The following is a 6,834-nucleotide window of genomic DNA, read 5'->3' on the forward strand; positions in this document are numbered from 1 at the left end:
TTATAAATTGACAATATAAAAATATTAAGAAGTTAATTAATTAATTAAAATATATTTACATGTAGTTCTTAATATATATATATATATATATATTAAGAACTACATGTAAATATATTTTAATTAATTAATTAAAATGAAAGGCAAATTTATGAATGGAAATTCCTTACTTATCTACTTTATGTACATTTTCCCTTCAAACTGAAGATATTAGAAGTTAGGTGAAGTTATAACTCTTAAACAAATTAAATAAAAATTGAAAGTTAGGTGAAATTGTACTCTCAACAAATCAAATAATTTTATTTCAGGTAAAGTATATTTTAATATTTTGTATTTTGATTTTTTAGCATTAAGGATATATATTTTATTTTGTTATAATTAAGAATAAAAACTTTAATTCTGTTTATATTATATAATTAAATTATTAATAATATTAAATAATATTGATGTGACATGTTAATATTATGTGCTGTATAACATGGCGATGATGCGGTGCTACGTATGATAATGGCGTTGCATGCTAACGTCAACACCACGTCAATAATGTTTTTGTCATCGCTGATAAATAATTGCAATGGGGATATAGAGACTTAAGGGGAAAAAAAAAATAAAAAAAATAAGAAAGAGAAATGAAAAGATCAAAGAGATGACGGGAAAGAAAGAGAGTGAGAGAGATAAAAGATAAGAGAGGCAGTGTATTTAGATTATTTTTTTAAAGCAATGCCACATCAACATAATAATTGAAAAAATATGAAAATATAGTAAAAAGGTTTTGACGTTAATAAATTCATGAATAGGGTCATAAAACGACTAAAATTAAGGGTTGTTAGATTGAAATTTACCTAAAAATTACAAATTCATTTAATTCATAATGCAAATAAAATAATATAATTTATATATTAAATAATCATACATGAATCAATTTTATATATAATGTATATGAAACTCAAATTTAATTTTTTTATTTTGATTATCAATTTATCATGATAAAACATATATTTATCACAAAACATATATTTATCAAAAAGATGAAATTATGATATTTTGATAAATTTTATTTTATAATTTTACTTTATAGAAAAATGTGACTATTAATAAAATATTAGGTATTAAAAAGTTTAATATTTTTATTTAAGTAATTATATATATATATGACACTTGAGATATGAATGAAAGAGAGAAAAAAAAAAAAAAAACAATTGTTTTAAGATTTATAAAGATGACTGTGTGCGAGAGTGCTTCTTTTATTTTGTTCATGGTCTTCACACTTTATTTATGACTTTGAAATATTAAATTAAAATTATAAATGAATTAAAATGTATTATAATTTATAATTGAATTATTAAAATAAATTAACTGAATACCAATTATTGTAAATTTTGTTTTTCAATTAATTATAAATTTTTTATAAATTCAATTTTCTTTAATCAATGAGTTTGGTATAAATCTCTTTCACCAAGTTTTCTATTTCTTTTCTCTTTATGAATGTCTCAATCTATATTTTGGTTGGAAGCAATTTGTTATGATATTATTTGCTAATCTTTTTGTGGTCACGTGAAAACTTATCATATATAGTGCCTGCTTACTTTATTTCTTGAAAAGGAAAGAAAAATATTAATTATTTATCATGTAATACAAAAAATTTTAAATCTTGACATAATCATAGCATTTTTTTAATAATCCCACAAATCTTTTCAAATTTAAAGCAATCTCAGTATATGAATATGTTTCAACTTTTATAAACAATGCAAGAAGAAATATAATAAAGGTCTAAGTAATATGTTTCAACTTTTATAAACAATGCAAGAAGAAATATAATAAAGTAAAGGTCTAAGTCACGGTCATAGTTGTTTTTAATGGTAAGTGTGGAAGATTATCCTTTTCCTAGTTGGATATTTTGGCATGGCATGTGGAAGATAATCTACCAATTTTTTTTTTAATTAGTTAGGAATTTTTGTTAGAATTATGATTCAAAATCTTAGTGTAATTTGGATAGAGACCTTTTCTTATATGGAGAAGAACTTTTATTTTAGTGTTATTCCTAAATTGAGTAATATCCTAATCAAATTAGAATTGAGAGAATTAACACTATAAATAAGAGAATGGTGAAAAAGGTTATTTGGCTTTCAGCTCATAGAGCAAGGTGTCGCCCATTGCAAATAGGGGCTTTGCCAATTGCTGAGGATTTGACTTTGCTCATTGATGAGGGGCTCTTGCATATTACAGTCCCATGTAGGGAAAGAGACTTCGCCCTAAGGTGGAGAAAGGGCATAGTATTCAAGAGAAAAGAATTTTTGTCCATTGGTGAGAGGGCTCTTGCCTATATATGTCACGACCCAACCTATGGGCCGGACCGGCACTAGGACCTGGGCCAGCCTAAAGCCCCCGAGGCCCGTAGTAAGCCTAACTGTTCATTAACCCAACTCTAAGGCCCATTTGGGCCCAGTATTAAGAAAACAAACGGACAGAGTCCGGCCATAAAATGGGCTTTCCAACGGGGAGTTTTCGACTCACCTGACCTGTAAATACAATAAATACTCAATTGGGGAGCTCAGCTCACCCTCCACATACTCATATGCTCATAATAATAAATGGGAGCTCAGCTCCCTCATCCAATCCATCAAAACAGACATAGAATATTAAGTTTACAGGTTCAACATGATAATAATATTACAGACCAAATTCAAATAATTACTGCTAACACATGCGGAAATTCTAGGAGTAAATAAAATTACACAAATATTAATAAACAACCTGCGAGGTAGAAAAGTAGGTTAACCCAGAACAAAATATCCTCCTGTGGCCTGTAAAAATTTTTGAACAGGAGTGAGCGTTCGACTCAGAGAGTAAAATATCAATTTTAACCATAATCTCTATAACTATCTAAAACTAATGCAACCTGTGGAATGAAGTGCAACATCAGCAATAAATTCACATCATAGCATCAAAAAGGTAATTTGGAGCACTCACACACCCTGTAGTATCAATCATAACATATGGGAGCTGATCCCCTATACAGCTCTCTTAAATCCAACCTGGTGCCAGCGAATTACTCAAGCTCGGACTTCCACTTAATAACCAAATCGAGGGTCCCAGCGAATTACTCAAGCCGTGACTACCCCTCGAAGGATCGGGTCCCGATGAATTACTCTGCCGTGACTACCCCGCCCTATCCATAGTCCACACCACATCACACGCACGCCAACGCACGCACACTGCTCCAAATTACCACAACAACATCCATGGCACATCAACAGTTATGAATGCAACATAAATCGTGCCTAGAGTTTAACTACATAAATATATGCATATAAGTGATGCATGGGCATGCTGAACATATAATAATATCGAAATTACAATTAAAATTAATATTTTACTCACAGACTTGGCAATCAACTTTGTGGCGGTGGCGGAGGAAGAAAGGCATCGGCTCACGACAATTATATTACAATTATTTAATACAATGACTCAATACAAATCAAGAAAAGACCCAATACGTCCTAAGTCGTGCCGAAAATCCGGCAGAGTCTCCCCTATACCTAGGACCTACCCAACCTGCAAAAGGCTCAAAACACACTTCTATATCCACAATCCATATATCCACAACTCAATCACATCACACAGCCCCTCCCGCCCATCAAATCAATCATTCATCACAATATGTAAAATTTCAATTTAGTCCTTATAATTGATTATTTTTGCAAAAAGCGCTCAAATAAGCTCTAAAAATTATAACACTCTGCCCCGCGGTCCTTAGAAATATTACTAAGCTATTGCAAAAAGAATCGTAATTTTCTAAGCTACCACGAATATTTTATGGATTTTCAATCCTATTTAAGCACTAGAAAATTACGAAAAAGCCAGGTTCAGGTTTACCTTTGCCGATTCCGACTTCGGGAACGCGCTCGGGATGCACGATAATGGTGGGGTAGCCAAAACCTCGATCCAATCGAGACTTTTCCGTAGCTGCATTCGCCGGAAATTCACGCATCCGGATAATCGCCGAATTTCCGCGAATTGAGGATACCTACACGAAGCCCAATAATAATATATAAAAATCGTGGTGTTACATTCTTCCTCTTACGTAAAAATTCGCCCTCGAATTTTACACAAGGCGTAATAAAGCACATGATTATACATTGAATGATAAGGGTACTTGCTACGCATGTCCCGTTCTAACTCCAGTGCACTCTTCCACTAATCGACTCCTCCACAAAACCTTAACCATAGGGATCTGCTTTGATCTCAAATGTCTCACTTGGTAGTCCACTATGGCTACAGTCGCTCCTCAAATGTCAAGTTCTCTTTTAGCTCTATCACATCCTATGCAGACATGAGAAGGATCGGGAATGTATTTCTGAGCATGGAGATGTGAAACACGGATGAACGTGAGAGAGGTTGGGTGGTAGCTCCAACCGTAGGCAATCGCTCCAACTCTATCAAGAACCTCAAAAGGTCCAATATACCGAGGTGCCAACTTGCCCTTCTTTCCAAATCTCATGACTCCCTTCATTGGAGAAACCTTCAGAATACATAGTCGCCATCGCAAACTCCACATCCTCCGTCTGGGTCCGCATAACTCTTCTCGCCATCTGAAAGTCGTTACTGCTCGATTAAAGGAACTATCTCTGAAGTGTACTGTACTAGGTTTACATCATGCACCTTCGCTTCCCCCATTTCTGTCCAACACAGAGGAGACCTACACTTTCTTCCATATGGTGCCTCATAGGGTGCCATTCCTATGCTGGAGTGATAACTGTTGTTGTAGGCAAACTCCACCAAAGCTAGCTGATCATCCCATTGACCTCCAAAATCCAAAACACTCATGCGAAGCATATCTTCAAGTGTTTGGATTGTCCTTCTGACCGTCCGTCATGCGAGGGTGGAAAGCCGTACTAAAGTTCAACTGTGTGCCAAGTGCCTCCTGCAACTTTCTCCAAAATCGAGAAGTGAACTGGGGCCCTCTGTCAGATATTATGGAAGCCGGAACTCCATGCAATCTGACTATTTCTCGAATGTAGAGTATGTAGTCTTTACAGGTAAGAAGTGAGCTGATTTGGTCAAGCGGCCTACAATTACCCATATCGAATCATATCCTCGCGTGGTACGAGGCAACCCAGTCACAAAATCCATAGTGATCATTTCCCACTTCCATTCTGGGATAGGGAGCTCTTGCAGCTTCCCTGACGGTCTCTAGTGTTCAAACTTCACCTTCTGACAAGTCAAGCACTTGGACACAAAGTCCGCTATGTCTCTCTTCATGCCATTCCACCAATAGCTATCTTTCACATCATGGTACATCTTGGTGGAACCTGGGTGGACACTGTACAGTGTGTAGTGTGCCTCTCGCATGATTTCATTCCTGAGGTTGTCTACATCGGGCACACATATCCTAGAACCTTGCACTAGGGCGCCATCATTGGCAAATCCGAACTCACCACCTTCACCTTGCTGTACTCTTTCTATAATCTTCATCAATTGTTGGTCTCTGTGCTGGGAAACTCTAACTCTGTCCCTCAAGTCTGGCCTCACTGAAAAGTGAGCCAACAATACCCCCTCATCTGAAAGATCTAGGATTAAACCTTGATCCATCAACTCATGTACCTCCTGAATCAACAGTCTCTTCTCTGCTGAAATGTGCGCCAAACTGCCAGAAGATTTTCTGCTTAAAGCATCTGCTACTACATTGGCCTTCCCAGGGTGGTACTGGATGGGGCAATCATAGTCTTCCAGAAGCTCTATCCATCTCCTCTGTCTCAAGTTTAAATCCCTCTGTTGGAAGATGTACTTCAAACTCTTATGGTCGGTGTATATCTCGCACACTTCACCATACAGGTAGTGTCTCCAGATTTTTAGTGCAAAGACTACAGCCGCCATTTCCAAATCATGGGTGGGATAGTTCTGCTCATGCCTCTTCAGCTGCCTTGAAGCATAAGCCACTACTTTTCCATTCCGCATCAAAACACACCCTAGGCCAACTCTGGAGGCGTCACAGTACACGGTGTATCCTTCACCGCTCATAGGTAGTGTTAACACAGAGGCAGTGGTTAGACACTCCTTATCCTCATCATTATAACTGACTCTATCGAGCTCTCTTCCTGTCCTTTGCATCTTATCCACTTCCCTTTTCCTATTTTTGGTATTGTTGGTATCATTTCAACCTGCTGTACTTATTCCTTAATTTTAGTCCTATCTCATCCTTACACCTTTTCCTTCAAAGATGTCTATCCCATCATCAACTTTAACTTTCTTTTTATTTCTTAGTCTTATCTTGAATACTAGTTGCATTACTTCAAGAATTCTAACCCTATGATTTACTCCTACCAGCACATTCTTCACCATATGTAACACTTATAATTACCCATAGAAAATTTTTTTTTTTCTTGTATCCCCTTTTTCCAACTTAACTATCGTAACATTATCATTCCCTATCACCTTAGTATGAAATTTCTTATACTGGATGAATATGAGCCCCATAAACTATAAGTTCCATCTGAACTAACACGGCTGTAGGAAATATGTGTCATGCCTTAATTCCAAACAAGATACTTCACGTGTTCATTCTCCTTAATATAATCATATATACTGCCCATAACTTTCTAAACTTCAACCTCAAATTACCCATCAGCAACAATTTCATCTATTGAATCTCAACCATAAATAGTACTTCCTCCAGCTCATAGTTTAAAACAGTTGCAAGCCTTAGTAGCTAACTCAATTTAACTCCTGTCATTACTCTGTTCGTCCTTTCATACTTAATACTAGGTATGCACTTACTGTCATTCTCATATCAGGAAATTATGTATGAATTTGTGCCTACTAAACTCTCAATAATTA

Source organism: Hevea brasiliensis, chromosome 14 (assembly GCF_030052815.1).
Source record: "Hevea brasiliensis isolate MT/VB/25A 57/8 chromosome 14, ASM3005281v1, whole genome shotgun sequence".
Lineage (NCBI taxonomy): Eukaryota > Viridiplantae > Streptophyta > Magnoliopsida > Malpighiales > Euphorbiaceae > Hevea > Hevea brasiliensis.